The sequence below is a fragment of the Podarcis gaigeae genome, assembly GCF_964106915.1.
Source record: "Podarcis gaigeae genome assembly, chromosome: 10".
NCBI classification, from domain to species: domain Eukaryota; kingdom Metazoa; phylum Chordata; class Lepidosauria; order Squamata; family Lacertidae; genus Podarcis; species Podarcis gaigeae.
The window spans coordinates 37,927,066-37,953,445 of NC_139686.1; positions in this window are offsets into that span (position 1 = coordinate 37,927,066).

Here is a 26,380-nt window from a genome sequence, read left to right on the forward strand (position 1 = left end):
TTGTTTTGTGACTGTGTGGAACCCAGTTGATTGATTGATTGATTGATTGATTGATTGTGTAACTGCAGTGTGTTGTTTATTGCTTTCAATTTATGGATCAGTGGTCTCATTAGATAGTAAAATTCATGTTAAATTGCTGTTTTAGGGGTTGTTTTTAAAAGTCTGGGACAGATTAATCCATTTTGCATTACTTTCTATGGAACGCTTTGGTTTTGGAACAGATTTCTGGACTGGATTAAGTTTGAGAACCAAGGTACCACTGTACATAGATATATTTTCAGAGAACAGTTCCTGAGAGTCTTCAGAGGAGATGCCTTAAATGGTGTGGATGTGAACGTTACCTGATGCCTTCTCCAGCTGGGATAAGAGCAGATGCATGCTCCTGGGTAAGTGGAGGGAAAAGGGTGGTATGGTATTGCACAGAGTCTACCATAACATAAGAGAGTAGACTTCAAATGCTACAAAGAGATATTCCCCCAGGACATGTGTGATACAGTGTCCTGCATGCCCTTTTCCTACAGTTTAGTGTAACTCTGGCTAGATTTGATACTAATTGGTTTTGTTTCCTTGGTGTTGGGCACCTCTCTCCTCCTGATCTATCTAGCCACAATAGTGCAGAGCGGCTTCCGTGGATGCTGCAACAGAATAAGCATAACATTGTATCCTGTATGCTGCTTGTTAGTTGCAATCTCACTATAACAGGCTTTGGCAATGTATTGGACATATAAGACTGTGATATATATAATGGGCTCCATGGTGGCCGAATCTGTCTTTGCTCTGTCTTTGCTCTGTCTTTGACCACCTCCCATTTCGACTGGTTTTTGTACCTCATAACAATTTTGTGAAACACTGTTGAGTTGCACTGAGACATGCTATCTCTCTAAACAGTGTGTTCTTGAGGAGTAGAATTGATTGAGACACATGCCTCCATGCTAGCACAGTATGGGGAAGGCTTGGTGTTTTGCCAAAATAACTCTTATATCAATCCATCTTGCTTTTTTCCTGGATCATGAAATATTATCCCTTATTTTTACCTTTTGTGGTGTAAATAGCCCTCCTATCATCATCATCATCATCATCATTATTGCATGAAATAATCACAGGTCACAATTTGCATTTCCCTGCTAATTCATATTGCTTAAAAAAACCCCAAAACTTAGGCATGATGTGTTTTAATGATCGATGCTGAACACAGGTGTGTTTAAATACCAGACAATATTCCTAAACATGCCAGAACCTGTGCTAGACTTTTGTTGTTGTGTTTTACCTCTGCTTTATCCCATCTGCATTCTGAGTCTGTGTTGAACGTTCGTTTAAGGTTTACAAATCATATTGATCCATAAAACGGTGTTATAAAGCAAGTTAATTTAAATAGTTCAATATCTCCCCATCAGTTGCAGAACACATTTAAATCAAGGGACCAAAAAAAAAAAAAAGCAATTAGAAAATAAATAATTCATGACAGTTACGGACCAATAAAAGTTGATACAAACAGGATGCATTACATAACAAGAATGCAGATAGCTAAGGAGAAGAGTCAAAAGGGAGTTCTTACTCTATCATCTGCTTTTTAATTTGTAGCAGAGATTGAATGGATTTAGCTACACTTTCAGTAAGGTAGAAAGAGACATCACTTCTGCCTTTTTAGTTTCTGATACTACTGTGAGTTTTATAGGGTGCAAGGGGAAGGGAAATGTAATTCCCATAGATTATTTTTCCCCTGAAAAAATAAATTGACTACATCGATGAAGTGCTAATGTAAAAAGACAAGAAAGACTTTGTAGAGATTAATAATTACTAACGGAAACTCTGGAAGCAAAGCTCTATAAAAATATTTCTTTTTTAACCATAGCACTTTATACTAGGGTTCAACGCTCCCTGCAAGTTTGCAAGAAAGAAAACATCTGCGAGTGTTTGGCTTTATCCTCTCCAAAATTCACAGCAATTTCAGAAGCTACAATAGCATGACATCAGCTAGTGTATGCCCAGCATAAAACCTCATTAAACTGCAATTCTAGGCAAACTTACCTGGGACTAAGTCACATTGAACTCAAAGGAACTTCTAAGTAGGCACACATAGGATTGTACTGCTGGTGACATAAAAGGTTCTTTATTCTACTTATGTGCAATTGGAAGCATGCTCATGTGGAATTTACCAGAAGCAGTAATTACTTCCAAGGGATGTGGGTGGCACTGTGGGTTAAACCACAGAGCCTAGGACTTGCTGATCAGAAGGTCGGCAGTTCGAATCCCCGCAACGGGGTGAGCTCCCATTGCTCCGTCCCTGCTCCTGCCAACCTAGCAGTTCGAAAGCACGTCAAAGTGCAAGTAGACAAATAGGTACCACTCTGGCGGGAAGGTAAACGGCAGCGGCTTAGTCATGCTGGCCACATGACAAGGAAGCTGTACGCTGGCTCCCTCGGCAAATAAAGCGAGATGAGCGCAGCAACCCCAGAGTCGGTCACGACTGGACCTAATGGTCAGGGGTCCCCTTTACCCTTTACCTTTAAGCATGATTAGGACTAGGGGTGTTTACATCTGATTTGCCAAACATTCATCAAGCCCAACCTTTGTTTTTGTTTGGACTTCTTACATGAATAAGATTGCATGACCAGCTCGCTCAGAAATGTCTAGTATCAATGGTACTCATCTGATGTAAGGCCGGGAATGGATCTATTCTGTTAAAAATAACACAAAACAAGGATAAGATAACTGTATATAGCAGTAGCTGTAAAAGCATATAGCTGTGATTGAGTTTAAATATCATATGGTGAATATCAGAGCCACCAGCAATCCAATACGCATGATGACTGTAATGTATCATATACAGTAAGCCTGCAACTTACATGGGGGTTATGTTTTGAGGGTCACGTCTAAAGCGAAGCACATTGGGTTTAGTGGTGGGTGGAATTGCCAAAGTCTTTTTTCCTGGAACCTCACCCCCTTTCTGCCCCCGGCCCTTCAGCAGTGATGAGCAGTATGGGAAAGACGAAGAAAGTGCTCTCTTCTGGTGATATTCCCAAAATAATAAGTTTGGCAACACATAATCAGAGGATCGTATCCAAAGGTGGCAGTAGAACACTGATCCAAGCATATTGTGTGAAAGAGTGTACACTTATTGATTGGTACAACTCAATTCTTTGTGTACACAGACTGTGTACTTGATGGATGTAATTTGTCAACACTTCTGTATTAGAAGTCATTTTTGCTTTGTTTTTGTTTACACTAATACATGGAAAAGAGGGAAGGGGCTCATGCAATATTGCCAATGAAGTCTGCATTAGCACACCCACAACTTTACTTTCTTTTTTTAAAAAAAGACTCAAGAAAATAACATCTATCAGCACAGAGTTAAATCTTTTTTTTATAAAAAAAATAACTCCCAAATAAAAAATGTAGGTCCTTGAACTCAAGAGATATTCTTTGCTGGCTTTGTGACTTTCATAAGTCTTCAAAGTGCTTCTGAATTTTCAAGTAGCATTCAGGAATTTGAAAGCACTAGCTGCAAATTGAACTTGAACCACCATTCTATCATAGGAATTCATATTCTATCAAGGAAAGAGTAATTGGTTTCTATTTGAGCATAATGCCTTATGATAGGGTGGATTCATCTATTGTAGTTTAGCTCCTCTTTGTGAAAATTGATGCCAAAGATTACAAACCCAGGGCCATGATTTTAAGTTGAATGCCTAGATATCACATGTCTTGAGGAGATGATTTACTGAGGACCTATTTATATTTAAATTTCCCAAATAGGAATTTTGTGGGGCAGGCTTAAGAGGCATTGCTAGACTGTTCCTATTTTTTTATTTTTTTAAAAAGCTAGGAGCTTGTCCACTTTGATGCATCCTTAGTTTCTTCACAAAATATGAAGTGTGGGGTATAAAGAGAATTTCCATAGGTGGAACATGTGATATCAGAAAGTCAGAGTATGTAGATAAGGCAGGAATGGAGGTAGATTGCTGGAAAGTCAAGAGAATTTGTTACTGATCCATACTAATTTACTAAAAAGCAAAACCTTTCAATTTCCCTCAATATAAATTATGCCTTATATACCACCGATGGAGAAACCATGGTCAAGATGTTGTAAGACTCCAACTCCCATGGACCTCAGCCAGCATGACCAACAGTCAGTGATAATGGGAGTTTGGACCAAACAACATCTGGAGGCACACAGTTTCACCATCCCTGCTATATATTATAATAGTTGTCATTCTTAGAGTGTTGATTGTATTCAACATACAGGAGCTTAATGGACTGGCAGTTGAACCTTCAACACTGGCAATAGGACAACATCCTTCAGTACACCTGCAGGCAACAGGGTAGCTTAGAGGGCACAAGTCAGACCATGGTCTGTAGCACTCTGTTGCCATTCTCTGCCCCAACATGTGTTGTCCCAGGCAGCTGCCTCATTCTGCCTAATGGGAGGACCAGCCCATATGCAGTCAAAACAGCACCGTCCATGCACAAGAAGGAGGTGAAATGGAACCTTGGAAATGCAAAGCTGGGATGGAGGGGAAGGAAGAGAGTATCCTGGAAGAAGACATGACAGGTTTGGAGGACTGCAAAGGAGCACTCCATGCTGCAACTTTTTGTTGCATTTTCACTTGCAAAATATCTCATAAAGCCAATAAATGATGTGCAATGAGAAATCCAGGAGGTGGACAGAGGCTATTTTCCCCCAACATGGTGTAAAGTGTTCCTCACTCCCAGGAAAGAAATTTATGTTCTGCAGCTAGGCTATGTGATCTGCAGGGTGAAACCTTTAGAGATATTGTAGAAAAGTCCTAATTACATGCAGAGAGCTCTTATGTGGTTGTAGAGAAAGAGATTCTTGAATGCACCATAAGAAAGATCAGGGGAAGAATCAGTTGCCAGGGGATCAACCTGCTGTGTGAATAACTGCTTTCTCCTTGCACTAAGCATGTATCTCAAGAGGCTGCTGAAATATCTTTGAGGTAGGAGATCTGATCATCCGGTTTTTATCATACATTTTGAAAGAGGCAGTATAACTGTTTATTCATTTTATGAATGAATGAGTGATGAATTCACAATGGTGCATGATTTTAGCAATAAATAGCTGAAACAGTAGGACGCTTTTCCATTAGTAGCTTTGTGCACATCAAAAATGGTCATGGTTGTATTTGTTGCTGGAAACTCCTGCTGGTCCAGAGATAATGCCACTCTTCTGTGTGTTCTTTAATTATAACTAACACAATTCTTTCCTTGAAAATAATTGAAAAGTAAAGAGTGAATGTTAAATATGTATTCTTTTTAGAAAAGAGATACTTAAAATGATACCTAATTGAGCTTTCGGAATTAGTTTATAGCCATGGTTACATTAGGCCCAGTCATTTCAGTTCAATTAAATGTGTATAGCTAAATTGCAGTTAGATAAAGAAAAGGGGCGGGGGAACCCACAGATGATATAAGGGAAATAAATAATCAAACTCGAGCTTTGTGTTCTGAAGAAAGTTGGGGGAGACTTCTTTCAAGTAGTCTAGCTAAGGCCTGGTTTTATATCAGAAAACCAAAGACCAATTTTTGCAACATGTCATGATTGAAAATACATAAGAGCATAAGCCAAGCTATTATGCTGACTGAGGGAATTGTGGAAGAAAGTACTGACACAGTTGGGTGACTTAGCACAATAGCCCTAGCCTCCATAGTAATAGCTGGTGTTTCTTGCACAGTGGAACTGTTAATACTAAAGCAGTGGAAGAGGGGAAAGAAGGAACTAAGTCAGGAATAGGGAACCTGTGGACCTCCATATGTTGCTAGCCAAAACTCCCACCATCCCCAACCATTGGTCACTCTGGGTGGGGCTGATGGGAGTTGGAGTCCAACAACATCTGGAGGTTCTCCATTCCTAACACAACTTCGTAAGAGGCCATGAGACACTTAGTGCTGTGCTTCACTAATGTCATTCTCTACAGGTAAGATATAGGATGCAGCTCTTGTCTTAGACCATTTAATACCCCCCCTTGAGGATTTTATACAGGTACAGAAAGAATCTCTTAGCCACAGATAGATTATTAGTTACAGATAGGTAGCCGTGTTGGTCTGCCATAGTCAAAACAAAAAAAATTCCTTCCTTTAAGGTGCTACTGGAAGATAGATTATTGTGATTCAAAGATGATGTCTCATGGTGCTTGAGGTGGCAGACTGTTTTGGCACTCTGTCATTTAATTTAGAAGTGAGGGAATGGACATATAATAGATTCCATGGCTTGCTTTAGCAACAAATGAATCACATGGGAGTAGGAATGAGTCACATGGGAGTAGGAATGGGAAATAATGGCATGACTGTGTTTTATTCATCTGGGTATTATTTATTGGGAAAAGTCTGTCGCTCACTTATTGGTGTCAAAGCTGTGGAGGGCAAGGAGGGAGAAGGCTTCTTTCACTGGAGAGAGCTGCCTGTCTCCCACTAGCTGCCATGGATGTGATGAATGCCAAAGCCCCCCTCCTAGCTAGAGGAAGCCATGGGAGTCTCTTTTGAAAGGGAGGTAGAAGGCAAAACTACCCCCTCACAAGAGATGGTGGGGTGGCAGCAAAAAAGGGTGCCAACACTAAGTACCAGTCAGTTTTGTCAGGAGAAAAAGCACTGCATGAAGGAGAAGAAGCTGTTGCTTCTGCCTTCACTATGGACTTTCTGAAGATGGGAGAGGTGTTGAAGGAGTCCTTGCATCCTCAACCCACAGCTTTGATTTCACCATTGGTGAGGACTTAGGTCAGCCAAAGTGAGCTAACTCATTTCACAAAAATTGCAGGTGGCAGCAGCTCACCTTTAGACTTATGAACTTACTCTTTTTCTTAAATGAAAGCTGTAAGTTCAGGCCTCGTGTTGATGTTTCATATGCCAGCCCCTTAAATTTGCTGCCCTGGGCAATTGCCCCACTGACCTTTCTCAAATACATTTCTGTTCAATGTTGCAACTACTATACCAACATCTGCTGGAGCACCGAAGTAATGGGCTGAAGTGGAGGCTGGGTTTGTTGTCAGAGTTTTGCAGATAAGTTATCTCTTTGCTCTGCTGCTGAGAGCCATGAACCTGATGCTGCTTTGTGATGCAGGCGCAGCAAAGCATAGTTCTGAGCTCTAGATATAATAATATGCTGTGAGAACTTGATGAATCCCCCACTGTGCTCAAAACATGCTCAAAGATGTGACTTTCAGTGCCAGTTTAGCCCATGATATGAATGTCATAATGTTACAGTTTTCATGGTTTTCTTGGATTCAAAGATTCTTGAGGCACCTGTGTCCCGCTCCAAAAAATGATTGTTCATCCCTCCCTTATTATGACAATAAGCCTTTGTGGTCAGGGCTCTAGTCCACAGACCTTTATTCCATAACAACATTTGTTAGTCTGTAAGGTTGGGATGGTTTCTCATTTTCCCCATCTTATGTTTCTCATTAGTTTCTCATTTTCCCCATCTTATGTTCACTTTGCCCTATTTGTACATCAGATTGCAGATTCTTTTTAAAAATTATATGGATTTTTGGTGTTCATATACACATTTTTGCACACAATTTTTCCTAACACAATGAATTTTTGTATGTTATTTTTCAGGAATATGCACATATAGGCTCCTCCTTTTATGGGAAGTCTCAACCTCTACAGTAGAGCCTCTGCTCTGCACACTGAAGCTGTCAATTTCAATCCTCAGCAACCCTAGGAAGGGCTGAGAAGGTCCCTAGTCTGAAATCTTGGAGAGCCACAGCCAATCAGTGTAGACATTACTGAACTAAGCGGACTGACAATCTGACTCAGTGTGAGGGAGCTTCCTGTGTTCAGAGTTCCATCTAATATGAACATTGGTAAAGTTAAAAGAAAATATTTACACACAGTGATGACCTTGCCATTGTAGAAGTTCCCATATAATAGGTAAAGTTCTATCTTCTTTTTTCTACTTTTCTTGGCAGCAAATTCAGATATGAGATTTTCAAAAGACATTGCTCTTGTAATATCAAATTCTGTAGAAAAGAACAGATAATGATAGCATTCGTGACTGCAGCAGTGGTAACCATGATTTATTTTTAATGAAAAAATTACTTGGTGAACGATCTTTTCCCTTCAGAATTTGAAATGGACAAAGTTAAAGGCAAAGAGCTATGGTACAATTCTGGAAAAGTCTCCGATGTAGGTCCTTACTGTGAATTGTCTTCTATGTGCAGTATTCTCAGATCCATCACTTCACTCTGTGGCATCTAAGTAGTGAACAAAATGGCTGAGCTCAGAGGATGGAGGAATGTGAAGGCATTTGGAGTAAGCTCTCACTAAATCTTCTGCATCCCTTTCACAATCCCTTTCAGTGTATCAAAATTTGTGGAAGAATGGCCCAGTCTTGCCAGGAATCCAAATGAATCCACATATTTGGCAAAAGCACATCTCTCTGAAAGCTTTCAGTCACTTTTCTCCACCCGTGAAAATTTATTTGTTTCTCTGTGTGGTTGATCTTTCATCTGAATACATGGGCTTCCATTTGATGACTCGTTTTCTTTGTTTTTTCTTCAATCTCATCAGAGTTGGTCTACATGTCATGGAGAAATGTGACCAGGGAAGAGAGCAATCTTTTCCCTGATACAATGTTAAGGCTTGCTTGTTTTAAAGGATCTTGTTGATATAGTCAAATCTGTGAAGGACTTTATGCCAGAATACTTCTATAAAATATATATCAAGTGTTTCCATGTTTTTAAAAAAATCACTTTATTTCTACTTAAGCACCACTTTCTCATTAGAACCACTGAACTGCAGTCAGAGTATACCTATTGAAATTCATGGACCTAAGTTAGCCATGGCCATTGATTTCAGTGGGTCTGCTCCATGTAAAACTTAGTTGAATACAACTCTTTGACAATATTCATTAAGAACAAACAATCACAACAGAGGACAAGTGATTATGTGGCATCTTCTCTGATTTGGGATATATATTTTTGGACCAGTGATCAGTATTGTCTTTTCTTTACTCTACTGGTAGTGTCCATTTAGAATTGTAGATAAGCCTGACCTTTTAAAACCAAGTTGACTCTCCCACTAGCTAGATTTGCGCAATGTTGAACTGTATATACACTGTTTCCTTTTTACCCCTTTTCTGAAAACTGGAGTTCTTAGGCTAGTGTTGTTCTAGGGATTACCCTTATGATTTAGTGTTGTGAGTTTTCACACCCTTTGGACCCTAGCGGGCAGTGGCCTTAATGTGCCCTTGGCTGGAGAACCACATTGCCAAAATAATAATAGTAAATAAAATCACAATGGATTTGGGATGGCTTTCTTTTGGTTCTTCAATTCTTTCAGTAAGTGCCTATCATGTGAGTTTCCATTTAAATCTTAACTGAATCTATTTTCTCTCTCTCTCTTCCCCCCACCTATATCAGAGAGATACAGCATTTCTAAATGAGGCCACCTTCCTTTCTTTGATGAACCTGAAGACAGAAGATTTGTGGAAGAGAGCTAGAAGTTAGGTCAACTCTCTTGATTAAATAGTGGTGATGTATTGACTTCTAATCCTGCCAACCTAGCAGTTCGAAAGCACGTTAAAGTGCAAGTAGATAAATAGGTACTGTTCCAGCGGGAAGGTAAACGGCGTTTCCGTGCGCTGCTCTGGTTTGCCAGAAGCGGCTTAGTCATGCTGGCCACATGACCCGGAAGCTGTACGCGGCTCCCTCAGCCAATAAAGCGAGATGAGTGCTGCAACCCCAGAGTTGGCCATGACTGGACTTAATGGTCAGGGGTCCCTTTACATTTTAAATACATAATATAAATGTTACTTTACTTTATTAACTTCTAAAGAGAAGACATACCTTCCTATGCAGCACACTTGTTCAAATACATAAATAGTTAATTAACACCCTTTTCACTAAAGCACACCAATGCATTGTAGATACCTATTTAAAAACCTCAGTCTTCATTCAGAGACTACAAATTTGGAATATTCTGAGTCACTCACCGTTCTGAAATGATGCTCTGTAGTGGTCTGAGTTTTGCATCTCCGCACCTTTTCTCATTGGTTTGAATCTTGCCGCTCCCACAGAATTTTGATCAAAGTTCTACATTACAGGTTGTAAACATTACAGGTTGTAAACATTACTCACTTTAATTTGTAGTGCCTTTGATAAGTGTCTGAAAGTGAGTTATCTCCTGATTCTGGGGGAAGTATAAGTAATAGAGTTGTGGAGCCCTGGCCCAATTATCAGAGACGTTAAGCTGCACCACATTTCCCAATAGCTTCAGTTGTCGCAGTGTGTTCTCATCTCCCTTGCTCAGGGTCACACAGAAAGTAATTGATGGAACCTGGCTTCTAAAAACAAGCTAGGCCTTCAGTTGCATTCTAAATTCAAAGCCATATTTTATGCCTTGGGGAATGAAATTCTCTGTAGAAACTTATAAGTGGCAAAGCCTTGAATTATTTTATAGCCATGTAAGCTATGGGCGCTGTGTGTGTGTGTGTGTGTGTAGGAAATGGGAGCTTTCTCCAAATTCTATAAAGAAGCAAGGAAAACAAATGACCTGAAGAATTCCTCCTTGAGCTTTGAGGGCATGTTTACCACCTTAATTAAAGCAGAACAAATTGCTTCTGAGTACAGTGAATGAACTTGATAACTAATGAGAATTGGGAATTTGCACATATAGCTACTAGAAGAGGGTTTCCAGAGAGATTTTTGATAGCTGGGGAGGAAGATGGTAAACAAACTTTATGAACTATTTTAATTGGTTGGAAGTCCCTGAACTTCAGACAGAAGGCTCTCTGAATTATGCAAATTATTTCTTGGAATTTTATAATGTAAAAATCTCTTTTTATATTAATGGAAAGGTGGTAAAACTCTCCTGCATTTTCATCCTTTTGATTTATGATATTGTGTGCGGGGTTTTTGTGCCTATGTGGCTATGACTGCTGTATTAATGCTGCTTAAGTATGCTCAAAGCACTTAGCGACCTCATTTGCCCCAGACAGGATTATGCCAATTGATAATGTTTGATGATTAAAGACCAGGAGCCCACCTTTCTAGACTATACGCTGACAGTTACTGCATGCATTCTGACTGCATATTTTAATTACCACTTCTCTTTTAAATAAAGAAATTCATTGGAACAGGGTTCATCATAGTGGACCTGGGAATTTACAAGGTTAGAGTGATCTTGCTTCATTGAAATGTTTATCATACAGACATAATCTATTTTATATTTTGAAATAATTCCCAGGGTGTTGCTCTTTGTCCTACAAATTATGCCTTCTTTGTTATCCCTTTTGTGAGGAATTAGAGAATGCAAGTCAGTCATCCTTGCCTCCTCAATGTATTAACTGAATATGAAATGAGTAACTTTGGCTGCAATCCAGTTTATGTCTATACAAGTGTGAGTCCATCAGCTTCTACGGGATTCAATAAAATGTATGCTGAATTATAGCCCCATTTCTGAGTGCTAATGGCTACATTCTAGAAGCCCTCAGCTGATGTTACAGATTTTGTATGGACGAAAACAGACACTCTTCATTTTCCAAGCCCAACATTCCCCTTTCTATCAAAACAAAAGAAAAATCATTGTGCTTTTAGAGTTCTGTAGGCATTAAATTTGTATGAATATGCAGAATTTCAATCCTTACATTACATACTGGGACAGACGTATGGGAACTGACATGGGAGATAAGACCTGTATTTGGGCTCCTAATTCTTATTGTAGAGTGTGATGCATCATTTGGCCATCATTCTTATTGGATGTGAATCCTTGAGAACCACGTGACTATATATATTTTCCTCAAGTGTCATATGCTGAAAACAATAGACAGTGATCATTCAGCTCTGTTCCAGTGATGTATATCACTCTCTTTCTTCCCAAACAATAAGCATCATCAGTACACTCATCACCATGTCTAGTCAGAAGTAGTTCAGTTGGATTTTACTCCTAGGTAAGTGTGTACAATCACACAGCCTAATAATTTTTCCAGTTCCCTGTATAAGCATTGTATTAATAATTTCCGCATATAGATCATGTGAAATGTCATTTGCCAGCTTATTTCTCTCACTAATTCAAGTGCCACAAGGGACCTCTGCTCATAATTATTCTAAATGGTAAATAACATAAAACAAACCTTTTATTCTGCATATGGTAATCATTTGGCTAAGAGCCTCCTCCTATTGTGCTTGCTGGGAACTAGGTGTCAAGGTATTTGAGAATAGCTTTCTGTGAAATTGTTTGGGGGATAAATAAAGAAGCTAAAACACAATAAAGGACAGATGGCAGTTCTTGTCTCGAGATATCATCCTTTATGGATGACTCAAACAAAGCCATCTAGTAACTCCACTACAAATGAACTATTTTCTGAGTATGAATTGCTTCTCACTGTTCATGTTAGTTTGTTGTGCAGCTGGAACCTAGAATCCAGAAACTTGTAAAGGCTTTTGAACAGTGCTATCTTCAGCATCATTATATGCCATTCCTCAGACAAACTGTGGCCCTCTCATTTCACTCTGATATGGTGGGTAACCTTTTAAGAACTCTAAAACATATGGCTAAGTTCATTTACTTCTACCACTAGTATTACACTTATTAAGAGAGACTTTCCTAAATCCAGCTATTTACTCCAGGAAAGTGAAACCAAGGCCCCATAGGGCTTCCTTGAAAAGGATGGTCTATATGTTCAGAGGTGGGGAAACTTTTTTTTTAAGCCAGTGGACTTCAGTCCCTTGTGGGAATGCAGGTCTCCAAAGGCTGTGTGCCAGTGGTGGGTGGGGCTAGAAGCTAAATGTGGGTGGAGCAATTGTCTCTTCTACCTCTGTACAGTAGGATACATTCTGCCTGGGCAGAATGTAAGGTTTCTACATCCACATCCCCAACCTCCATCCAGGAAAATAAGAGGTACAGTATTGTTACAGTTCAGTGATACATCCCAGCCAGGCAAAAGCACTTGAGGAGGGTGTGGAGCAAGGCCAATGATGGGTGTGGTCTAAGAAGAACACATGGTCTGTGAAGAGTTCTGGGGGTGAAGTACAAGTGCCTAAAGGCCACATTTCCCACAGGCTTTTGGTTGGTCACTGTGATAACAAGATGGTGGACTAGATGGGCCATGGGCCTGATTCAGTAGGTACTTCTTATTTTCTTAGTTTGCAGTCTTGGTGGCTTAAAATTCTTTGACATCCATAGTTATTCCATATCCCCAAACAGCTCCCTATTCTTATAATTAGCACAATGCTGGAATTTTCCACTGACTGAATTTGGTGGTGTTGGCACTAATCTACAGATCCTTGATAAATAGGTACCACTGTAGCAGGAAGGTAAATGGTGTTTCTGTGTGCTCTGGCTTCTGTCAGTGTCCTGTTGTGCCAGAAGCAGTTTAGTCATGTTGGCCACATGAACCGGAAAGCTGTCTGTGGACAAACGTCGGCTCCCTCGGCCTGAAGTGAGATGAGCACTGTACCCCATAGCTGCCTTTGACTGGACTTAACCTTCCAGGGGTCCTTTACCTTTACAAATCATTGCATTCAGCAGTATACATGGTGCTGCCTGCAAAGATCTATGCAGAGCCACTCATTAAACAGATGACTGGCACAGCCAACTATGATGACCCTTAAAGAGAGCTGAATAGATGGAGATGCTTGAAGAATTTGATTTCTGTGAATTCCAATGCAAACTGACCTAAATCCTGGATGAAGGTGTGGTTTGGAATGTAATGATGCTTTGAAGTTCCAACTTCTGCAATGTAGCTCTTCACTCAAAAAAAGTACCAAAGTGCATATTGTAGGGTAAAATACATTCAGAAGGTCATATATTGAAATAAAACAACATTTAATTGCCTATATCATTATAAAATAATATGTAAATATGCATTTTGTAAGTGTGTGTATGGATGGATGCATAGATCAATAAATCAATAGATAAATGAATTGCTGATTAATGGAGTGGACTTAGAAATTACACATGGAAAACCTAAGTGGACTGAGAATAGACTGAAGCAACAAGAGGAGTACTTGGGCTTCATCCCCTTATTCTTCAAATGGATGTGCTGTACAGTCAAAGCTGACTATACCAAGTTTCTGCTGAGGATACACATGCATACTTAATCTGGCACAGTGGATCACCACATAATACACGTGCAGGATGAATGTGTTTGTTAAATAGTACCATCTCACATGTGTGAACTGCATACTTGCATAGACCAAAGCAATTGGCCTACAGACTGAAGAAGTTGTGCATGTGAGATATGACATTCAATGGGTGTTAACATGTGGCTTTTATAGTGGAACACCTGGATGTGCAAGTTCAGAGACACATATACTGGGAGAGAAATGCTATCAAAGTTGTGGATAAGCAGCATTTGCTGTCCTTTTCCATTTGATTTATTTGCCACATGCAGAACAGTACAAGACAGTAAACGTAGATAAAATGTAGGCTTCAGTATGCAAACTCCAGGAAGCCATTTGTACTGCTTTGAATTAAAACTCATTACATACTAAAACTAATTGTTGTCAATATAAATATATCTAAGTCAACCACTTTAGCTTTTTAATTTTTCAATTCTATGGTTTTCTGTTAGGAAAAGAGGAAGAGTAATGCATCCATTTTCTGGCAAGCTTAAAGTATCTCAGTGTGCAAAAAGCAGATTATAGTGGAAAGACATCCTTCAGAGGACAAAAAGCAGTTATTTTAACTGAACAAAGTGTTGTAATTATGAAGAAATGCAAAATTATTCCCCTTTCTTTCTCTTAACTATAAGTAGCAAATGGTTTTATAGAAAGGAAGTGGAGGGGGGGAACCCTGTAGTATGACGACTCTGGGTGGCTCCAGTCTGTCAGTCTTTTGCAGGAGGGATTAAGCCCATCCTGGAATATTAGGTTTGCACAGGTAAAGTAGATCAAAAGGGTCTGTTGCCCTAGCACAACAAATCCACTTTTAAAAAATCACAGACGTCTGGTGGTTTGGATTATTATGGGGAAATGCTTTGAAAAGCATGGGAGGAACAGCTGCTCTAGATTCCAGGGGTTCCAAGGACTTACAAAAGGTTGTGTTTCCACTGGGAAGTTTGAAACTCAGTGGTGGCTAGTGACTTTAAGAAATGTGGTTTACTTTACATCTACAGTAAACAGGGAATCCCGCGATGGGGTGAGCTCCCATTGCTCTGTCCCAGCTCCTGCCAACCTAGCAGTTCGAAAGCATGTCAGTGCAAGTAGATAAATAGGTACTGCTGTGGCAGGAAGGTAAACAGCATTTCCGTGCACTCTGGCACTCGACACGGTCCTCCGTATGCCAGTAGTGGTTTAGTCATGCTGGCCACATGAACTGGAAAACTGTCTGTGGACAAATGCCAGCTCCCTCAGCCTGAATGCGAGATGAGTGCCTCAACCCCATAGCCGCCTTTGACTGCACTTAACTGTCCAGGGGTCCTTCACCTTACCTTACAGTGTATATACCTGGAAGTCTGCAATGGAGGGGATGCATAACATTATACCCCAATAGGGTATCTCATTGCTTCAGCAAGCTTGGGTTCAAAGCAGCAGTCAGTCAGGGCTCCTGGTCTTTGGGTTGCAGCCTCTCCAGACAGCAGCCAAGATGGTTCTGATCTCCAGCTCCCATATGGAGTTCTGGTCTGTCCAGCAACTCATCGAGGTCTGGCCTTTGTTCTCCTTCTCCTCAGCACAATTCTGCTCCAAGCAACTCCTCCTCATCCCTTTTCCATCCCGTCTAGTTTTCGAGAGGCACATTTTTGCCTGCCCCTTCCCCACCACCTTGGCAACCCCTGTCTGTCCAGGCCCAAAAATTCCTCTTGGATAGGTCATCAACACCTTTTACTCCAGTACTCCAGATATTAGCTAGATCCTGTCATTCTTTAATTTCTTAGGTTTAGGGGAGTCTCCTCCCACACACTTACACAAGTATGTAAACCTGTACATAAATCAGAATGAATACTCAGCAAAGACCAGATATAGTTTAACCACCGTGTGAGCTTCGTGTAAGCAAATCAAGACAAATACTGAATAAACAGATGATTTGAAGGAGTCTTTTAATACTCTGTACTCCAATGAATTTCTGGGTCTGTTTCACTAGGGTGCAATCTCATCAATGTCTGGCACTTCTCTAGTGCTATTTTAGGCATGTCTACTCAGAAGTAAGCTGCACTGACTTCAATGGTGCATCCTCCCAGGCAGTGCTCTTTTTCTAGAAAAAGAAGTGCCAGAACTCACCATGAACGCCTTCCTTGTTCTCAGCACAGCAATTGCACCCCATTCCCCAAGAGCTATTGGAACCCACTTGAGAGATGCCAGAACTGGGTTCTAGTGAGTTCCAGCTAAAAAAAAGCCCTCTTCCCCGGTAAGGTTATTTTTTATTAAATTTATATACTGCCTTTCGTCTGAAGGTTGTATAGGATCACAACATTAAAGTATCCATGGTTATAGTGCTTCCTTCTTACCTTCATCCCATGTGTATCCTGCCCTTTTTATCCAATCCACATGCAAAAGTACACTTTTCCTGTCCTTCCTCCTTCTAGCAAGTTATACATTGGTTTTATACTGTTCACCATGCTTACTTTTAGATGCCGTTGTTGCTCTTTCAATACATAACTAATCATGCCCAACATCCAGCTTACTTTGTTAAGTAGTTAACCAGTTGCCTTTGTTAAGGAGATAGCTCAGCACACATTCCCTTTTGTTCAGAGAACAGATCTTTGCACAACTAAAGAGTTGGCCAAGTCTAGGTGATTATCAATACATGTTAATCTGCATGTATATTCAGTGTGTTAAGCACTCATCCAACTCATACTTTCATGTAAATAAATTTTGAACTTTATTAATAACTTGAACAGAACGTGAACAGCAAACAGCTTGTAAATACAGGTGATCAAATATTTAGATGTCTTAGAAGGATTAATGAAAGATTGATTCTGACTGAAATAAAAAAGAGGTGATATGAATGAACAGAAAATGTAGTGCAAGGCCTGATTCTCCAGGCTGCAACTCAAGAGTGAATTGGAGAAGTCCAGAGGGAGGCTTTTCTTTTTCTGAGGAGAACTAGTCTAAATAGGATTAGACATACTCCATGGAAAAACCAATAAATGCATGTTAGTAGATACTAAGGCTTGATAAGTTGCTAACTGTTCAACAGTGGGAAAATTAAAGCATTTCTAAATGCTAGGAGACAGTGTAACAAATAACAAAATACCAAGTTGGGAGAGAACAGACTGCAGTTGTTGTTGTTGTTGTTTCTTAAAAAACCCAACAACTCTAGGGCTGAGGGCAGCAGGAGATTGGCAAACAGGAGAGGTAGGCAGTGGCCTTTGCAAGAGCAACATGAGGCTGTTTGCAAAAGGGCTTTCAAATAGCCCCACACTGTGCTTTGGCTGTGTGTGTCTGTTTCTACAGGGAACACCTTGGTGAGGTGGCACTCAGCTGAATTGCACTCTCTGCTCACCTGTTGCAGTGCAGAAGGTTCATCCTGCTCTCTGCAGTGCAGTCATGAGGCGAGGGGGAAGAAGAAAATTATGATCATTATTATTTAATAAAGGATATTTTTAAAAATCTCTTTTAGGTTGTTATACAGCATGGGGAGAGGGCTCTGTTGCAAACAAAAATATCAAGAATCGCAGCAGGCATACCCAGATTCCTGGGCATGCTGAAATCACTTCTGTCCCCATTTAATTATATTCCATAAAAGATACAAAAGGCAGCATTCATCAATAGTTAGGAGCTTTGCAGTCTCCTGTCTTCCAATGCAAATTGTTCTCCTAAGAGCAATCTATTTTTCTTATCAAGTAATGATGATGCTCACCTTGTCCTCCTTCTTTCATCTTATTGAAATTCATTTGTATGGATATTATTGTAACCAGCTGAAGGATGTACAAGGAACTTCATTTTTATAAAACCGTTTCCCTTATCTTTTTGTGAAACCCTTGTACCATTTATAGTGCCACCATTATACCACTGTCAGAGCACAACTCTCTTTTCTTAGAGATGTTTTCCTTTAATTACATTCCACCTCTATTAATCATAAGTGTGGCAGCTTAATGTTTGAGCTGCAGCATATAAAGTAATTTATTAAAATCTGTTTCAGGCAGTTTGAGTTGGCCTTAAAATATTTATGACTGTTTTCTCCATGTTTGGCCTAAGGAAGCCTATTTTTTAAGAGGGAAAGATGCAAAGTTGATTATCCAAACCTTATTAGTTGTTGAGATATAACTTACTGGAATGTACCTCGAGTGGCATATTCTGCAGTGAAGCAAGACTTGTTCACAGGTTTTGAATTGACACCAAGATTTATGCACAACCTATATTGAAACAATTTAATGTTTTGATGCTCTAATATATTCCATCAAGAATTACAGGTTCACACTCCACAATTTGTCCTTTCTTTCATTCTACAAATCAACAACAGGGATCTGAAGCCTTCCCAGGTGCTCATTTTATGAGGTAAAAAAGCTCCTAAAGAACTTTTTCAGATGAGGAAGCAGAGGCAGCCAGGAAGGTCGCAGAGTACTAGAGAAATGGTTACTAGGAGGAGGAGGAGGAGAAGGAGGAGGAGGAGGAGGAGTTTGGATTTGATATCCCACTTTAACACTACCTGAAGGAGTCTCAAAGCAGCTAACATTCTCCTTTCCCTTCCTCCCCCACAACAAACACTCTGTGAGGTGAGTGGGGCTGAGAGACTTCAGAGAAGTGTGACTAGCCCAAGGTCACCCAGCAGCTGCATGTGGAGGAGCGGAGACACGAACCCGGTTCCCCAGATTACGAGACTACCGCTCTTAACCACAACATGGCTCTCACAAGAAAGAAAGAAAGAAAGAAAGAAAGAAAGAAAGAAAGAAAGAAAGAAAGAAAGAAAGAAAGAACACACCACACTCAGTCCCTTCACAGCAATAAGGTAAGCTGACCAAACCATGAACTGACTGAACCTGAATGGTGGCTGCCCCTGCTCACTCCACTAGTCAACCCTGCCTGCCCTCCAACCCCACTTCCCCTACAACTGGGATCCATTTACGCATGATCAACCCCCCCTTCCTTTTCACCATCCCTCACAGCTCACAATACCACCTCCCCTCATAGCTCTCCCCAAGCTCATCCCCCTCCTCTCACAGCTTACTCCCACTGCCAACCCCTTTTAAAGGGGGAAGGTTTTCTGAAGTGCCTCCCCTGTCTGTTAAATTTCGTGGCAGCTGTGTTTACCAAACCACTCCATGAAGGGCCTTCCCCTCCTCTGCTAAGCAGCTTGCTCTTTAATTGCCACCCTGTCATGCTGTAAGTGCATAGTGCAGATGAAGCCAAATGGTTTAGAACTATATAGTCACACACATGCAAGATCCTATATATGCCATGTGCCATTCATTCAGATAGTGATGTTCACGATGACTCACATTTCTCTAGGACAGGGGTGGCCAACTCTCAAGAGACTGCGATCTGCTTTCAGAATTAAAAACTGGCAGGGATCTACCCCTGTTTTTTTGGGTTCAGCTCAAAGTTGTGGAGCTTTTTTGGGGGAGGAGGAAAGCCCTACTTTTTTGGGGGTTAAAATAAAATAAAAAACTTTGGGGGGGGGGTAAAGGCAAGGGACAAAGGGATAAAGTCACTCACAAAAAGATCACTATGGATGAAAACAGCAGCACAGAGAAAGTTCTGTCTTCCCTTCCAGAGATCAAACAACAATGGAGGACAGGGCGAGGGGGTGGGGCAGGAGTCAGTTTTAGTGATGCTACGGAAGGGGAGCCAGAGATCAACCATGATCTACCAAAACCTTGCAGGGATCTACCAGTAAATCACGATCGACCTGTTGGACATCCCTGCTCTAGGATATGCACAGCAGAATCCCCTCTGCTCATCACCTACAGTCCAGTCACCATTGCACTTCTCGTTTTAAGCCACATATGGAATCTGTGCCATATTTCCGTGATTTAAATAGTGATGTTGGTTGCTGCCCATGCACTGTTTTTTGACATTTGTGACTTTGTCAGTGGAATGTTCTGGATCTGCTTGAGGTGAATGGCAAAAAGCCACACATTTTAATGATGCATTTGTGCAGCTGTCCTTGCTTTCAACCATACATAACTTTTTTGCCCTCGCAGCAATTCATTCGGTGGGACCATTAGTGCCAGACATTTAAGGGTAGCTAAGAAACCCGTTTGTAGAACAACATAAAATACAAGTCAAACACTAATGTTGAAATGTGTACATGTTCACAGGGAGCCACTGTGCAGCCACTGTGCTCATGGCAAACTACCTAGATTGTAGATTTGCTGAAGAAACAAATAAACTGATTGCCTAGCAGAACTTGTTTCTAAAGGGTTATTATGACTTGAACAGAATGACAGTAAATATAAAAACTGTGAATATTTGCACATATAAACAAGATATGCTGAAAGATTCAATGCTGTATGTTCAAGAGTACAGCATGAGCTATATTGTTCCTTGAAGATATTTGCCTGCCAGTTCCCTATGTCTCATAATTACTAATCACTACTATGGAAACACAAGAAAAATTATAGGGGGAAAATGTTTTTAACACAAAAAGTGTTAAGTGTGTGTGTGTGTGTGTGTGTGTGTGTGTAACATTTACCACCAAACACATCCTTTTAAAATGTGTTAACAAGAAATGATATTTACTGTATCATGTAAAAGAGCCAACAACCAAATCTGCTTGTTTTTCCTTTCAGACACTCCTATGGGTAACTTTTGATTATGAACTTTATGGCATATTCTGGTTGTACAGGCTGAGTTACTGAAAAACCAAAACCCTAAGACCACTTCATATGCCTGGAAGGGGTTCCCTTTGTCCAATGTGTGTCTCCAAGAACAAATACCACAATCAGGGTTGAGTTACACACTACGGTATTTTTTGAAGAAGCACTACAGTGTTTTTTTTAGAAGCACTGAGACATTGCTTGGCTGCAATCCATGGAAAGAGAATTTAAATGGTGGCTCACAGAGACTTTTTTGGCCCTTTGTGCAGCTCCCAAGGTTATTTCTAGTACCTATTAAAGAAAGAGGGAAAAGGCTTAAGTTTTCAGACCACCTTGTGGAGGAGTTTGGAGAGATGTAGATTCCAGAAATGGGCCATAGTCTCAACAATACATTGTTCTCAGAGGTGGAGATTAGGTCAGTCTTCTCTGGAATGCAAACATCCCAAATTCCTCTCCTATCCCCACGTCATGTGAATAATACTAGTTTGTCAGTGAAGGATGGGGAGAATTTTTACGTTAACGAGCGAAGTTGCCAAATTTGCACTTTTTGACACATTACGTGAACTGAAAAACAGCCACCCTTTGAAAATTGCACTTCTCTGAATTTTGCAATGAAGTTCTCCAGTCAAACAAGAGTGTACAGAAATGCATTTTTCCAGTAAAGTGTGCATTAACATGCACATATGAGTGAAAATAGCACACGAAAAAGTATTATATTATGGAAAACCACTAACAAAATTATGTGTTTTAATAAATACTGCTTCGAAAGGCATAATTCTTCGGAGAAATTTGCACTAAGATGCTGGTGAATTTTCAGGAGATTTTTTAAATTTAAATTGCAAATTGTTGCAGAAATGTGTAGGATTGAATCTAAGATTGAAAAAATGAGAAACTTTGAAAACTGATGTAAACTGGTCTGTCAAGTTCATTTCACCAGAGTGTATTCAGACTGGTTTTCACAGACCTCCTGGGGACACACTTTTGCCTTTTGAGTGGGAACGTAAGTCCTGGTATAGGTTGTTCTAAAATCGCTAAAGGGGACCAAAGAAGGTCAGTTTCACGTATTATCACATGGGTAGGCAAACTAAGGCCCGGGGGCCAGATCCGGCCCAATCATCTTCTAAATCCAGCCCATGGATGGTCCAGGAATCAGCATGTTTTTACATGAGTAGAATGTGTCCTTTTATTTAAAATGCATATCTCGGTTATTTGTGGGGCCTGCCTGGTGTTTTTACACGAGTAGAATGTTAGCTTTTATTTAAAATGCATCTCTGGGTTATTTGTGGGGCATAGGAATTCGTTCTTTTTATCTTCTTTTTTTCAAAATATAGTCTGGCCCCCCACAAGGTCTGAGGGACAGTGGACCGGCCCCCTGCTGAAAAAGTTTGCTCACCCCTATATTAGCATGAAGAAAGTGAAGCCATTCCCTCTGTGAAAGGATTGTGATTTTCCTTACAATAGAACTGCTAGTTGGTGTGGGGGTGTTGTGTGGATTCTCCAAAATAAGTGGACATTTATTTCACTGTGAAATAAATGTCAAACTTTCCCTCAAAAGTTTCACTGCATTCCCAGTAGTTTTTCAATTCTTCTGAGAAAATGCATTCAAAAAGCTACAAAAAGCTGATGTGTGGGGGAAAAAACCCTATCGTGACCATTAGAGGATAATCTAAGTACTGTAAAATGATAAATATTTGACTTATCTTCTTACATCCTTGGCATCATATTTCTTAGAGATGGGAGCCTTATTTATTATCAAAGGATGCAGACCATCTGAAGGGAAAAGATAATATCCCTCATGTCAGCAGCATCACAAACTGCTAGTTCAACAACTTTCTCTTCTGCATTGCTAGAAGAATAAAATGTAAAGAATCTCATTCATTTATTTAGTTGCATATTTTGCGGGGAGTAGCTCATTCGAGTAACCTCAAATGAGTTTGAAAGCATTTATCATTACATTAGAACAATAAAACAAGAGAAAGGCAAAGTGGTTTAAAACTCCAAGCTAGGAAGATGTTCATAGAGAAGAGTCAGCGCCCCTTTTCTTCCGCAATCTTGAACAAAACCAAAACTATATAAAACAAAGGGGTTTTGCTAACATGCTCAAGAAGGCTTGAGACAAGGTAGACGGGTAACAGGTTATATGTATTAAAATATAACAACTATAGAATCTGCAACCAGAATAATTCAACCAAATTAACCATCATAGGCATGTCAGTGTTGATGGCTTCCCCTCCCTCTGGGAATGTGGCAGTGAAAATGGTTAGTTCAGAAGGTGTAATTTGCCACCAAATCTTTAGATCTTCCATGACATTTGTGGGCAAAATACAGGAATTACCATTAAGGCAATTATACCCAAGGATTTGGCTGGTCACCTGAAATCAGTATGAGAATGTCAGTCTTCTTTACCTTGATCAGAACAGGCCATGAAGTTCTTGTGTTATGTAATTGAAGTTCTTGTGTTATGTAAATGATAAAATTCAAAGGTGAAGAAAGCATGAAAGGTTTTTCACAGAGGTCCCTAGCAGAAGAAGTGGTGAACTTTGGCCTTCCAGATGTTGCTGAAGTACAGCTCCCAGCATCTCCAACACACCGCCCATGCTTGCTGGGGCTGATGGGAGTTGGAGTTTAGCAACGTCTGGAGGGCCCCGAGGTTCCCCACTTCTGGCCAACAGCCTTTAGGAGTGGGTAATTTGGACAATGTTTTTGACAGTGTTGGTTGAAGCTGATGTGAGATGAAGCCCCCAAACACCTGTTGTTTATCACATTGGTTATTCGTGAACAGCTTCAAGCAATCACTAAGAAGGTTTATTAAACTTATAGATGTACCTTGCTTCTGCTCCCCCTGATATGAGTTACGTATATTATCACTGTCCTGTACTCCTGACTGCTTGTGTTGTTGTTGTTGTTGTTGTTGCTTTTAATGGTTCTGATTCCATCATCACAACTTTGTCACCCAGTCACAATCTTTGCTGGGGTGACACAAACGGGCTTTCACCTGGCAAATATGTTTTCTTCCATGTATTCTAATTGAAACAAGGCCTTTGTAATCTTGAAAATTCTCATTGTGTGTTTATTTATTTTTTAATACACCCATGTGTTTCTCTTTAAAATTGGAGAGCTTCAAGCTAAAGAGCTCAATTTTTCCAAAAGCCTTTTCAAGACTCGGAATAATTGAATTTTGGACTGCCGGTCAGACAGCTTATTTATTGTGCACACTGATTTTGTTTCTGTTTCGGGAAGCAATCATGTCTTTGTGTTCTCAATGGATTACAGTCAAATTTGCCGTCGCTGTTAAAGGAGAAGCAGCAGACAATAATGCCTTTCTGCTCCCCTGACTCCTGTTAGCAAATACTGATCTCTTCCTATTATGTTCCAATGGGCACAGTGAATCAGTAAAGGACAATGACAAGGATCTTTCACATGCTCTGCACTGGACTATTTGATTCTAAGATAAACTACATTTTGCTTTACTACCATGGTACAGAAGCAGTGGGGACAGGAGTGTCTGTCTGTCTGTCTGTCTGTCTGTCTGTCTCTTTCTATATGTGAATATGTATGATTAATCAAGTCTTAAGGCAACTCTGGAGAATAAGTACCACCAGGCAGAGACTCATGTAGAACTTTCAAATAAACAGGACCTCTGCTAGCTCACATTTGGGCACCTCCCTTTTTTTGAGCCATCCTGAAATATGATACAGTTCAACTACTGTCTACTTGTGAGAGTATTTTCATTATTATTATTTTGTTTATGGATGGGTCTCACTTTGGACTTGACATTGAACTACATGGTACTTTGGTTTTTTTCTTACTTTAGAATTCCTGAATGCATAGAATCATAGAACTGGAAGGCACCTGGAGGGCTATCTAGTCCAACCCCGTGCAAATCTTTTCGCCCAGCATGCAGCTGGAACCCACGACCCTGAGATTAAGGGTCTCATGCTCTATCGACTGAGCTATCCTGCATATTCCTGGCATTCTACACCTTTAAGTAGGTTTGGAGGAGATAACAGATAACCCATATTCTTTGGAGTGACTTGTATTCTGCTAAACATGTATTAAGGTAAAGGTAAAGGTACCCCTGCCCGTACGGGCCAGTCGCGTCTGACTCTAGGGTTGTGCGCCCATCTCACTTCAGAGGCCATGGGCCAGTGCTGTCCGGAGACACTTCCGGGTCACGTGGCCAGCGTGACGAAGCTGCTCTGGCGAGCCAGCACCAGTGCAGCACACGGAAACGCCATTTACCTTCCCGCTATAAAGCGATACCTATTTATCTACTTGCACTTAGGGGTGCTTTCGAACTGCTAGGTGGGCAGGAGCTGGGACTGAAAGACGGGAGCTCACCCCTCCACGGGGATTCGAACCGCCGACCATACGATTGGCAAGTCCTAGGCACTGAGGTTTTACCCACAGCGCCACCCGCATCCCTAAACATGTATTACCGGAAGTTTATTTCCAGGAAAATATGATTATTGATTGCATCTATTTTCTAAGAATGGCAATTATTGTGTAAATACCTTGTCTTCTTAAACCAAGGGCTTTTCTGAATTTCCGTAGTTTTCACTGCTACTACATAATTAATAAATAATGAAATATATATAAGAAATAAAAAAGAACACTTTTCCACCTCTGAATATATTAGAGATTAAATGCTGCTAGTCTGTTTGGGGTTCTTTTTTTAATAAAAAGGGCAAAAAAAAAAAATTTAAAAAAGGGCAATGTGGTCACAGTTTTACTACCAAAGTCCTACTGAAGTCAGCCTTCAGCTTTTAAAAAATAAGTATAAGTCGGTAAGGAAGCACAACTGCCCATTCTTTCAACATAGTTCCCTGTAGGAGGGGGGAAAGCGTATGCCATTTTAAAAGGACAAGATTCAGAAAAACATCAGGGAAGGTAACCCCCATGTCCTCCAATTTCGATTTTCAAATGCAGTGCCTGGAGTTCAGGGCCTGGCCTCCTTCTGAAAGTGTTGCCTCCTCCTGTTCATAAAGCAACTGCTGTTATGCCCACAGCCTCAAGTATTTGTGTAAGCCTGAGTTGTTAACCTGTAATTTTCTGGGGTCAGGTGGCGTCTCCTCATTCTGTCACACAGGGGGTGGGGAAGCCCTTGAAAAAGACTATTGAGTTCTACTTCTTGAAGAACAGCAGGACTGCAATATACAGATTATGATTTTGCTATGCTCTTTCCTTAGGCTTAAGTATGTAGGGTAAGCTCACTCAGATGTCGATTTCCTTTGAAAACGGTGAAGCCACAGGCCATTACAGACACAGGTAAACAGCAGAAAGTTGAAGGAAATACTAAGAGAATGATCCGTTTATGCAAACTCCTCAGAGCGATTGGTGCTATCCGACATAACACTGTAAAAATTGCAGTATATTTCATTTCAAGAAGACACTGTGCTAATTTGAAATCTTTAATTTCTATGTTTTATTTGTTTTCTAATGGCCGGATCTTATTGTTGCACCAATAACTGTGAAAAATAGTTTATTTCAACAAGAGGAAGTTAATTTATGGAAGATAATTAAAAAGTTTAATCTTTTCAGATAAATATTTGTGAAGTATTCATTTGTGAGCTCTACACCATCTTCCAAGAATGTTGCATGTGTTATGTGTGTGCATGCTCCATCATTGACACATTGCCCCATCTGCAGATAATCAAGACTCTTTAGCTTTGTGTCATCTGCATGAAGAAAAAGATATGTTGAATTCTATGAAGATTTGAGGAG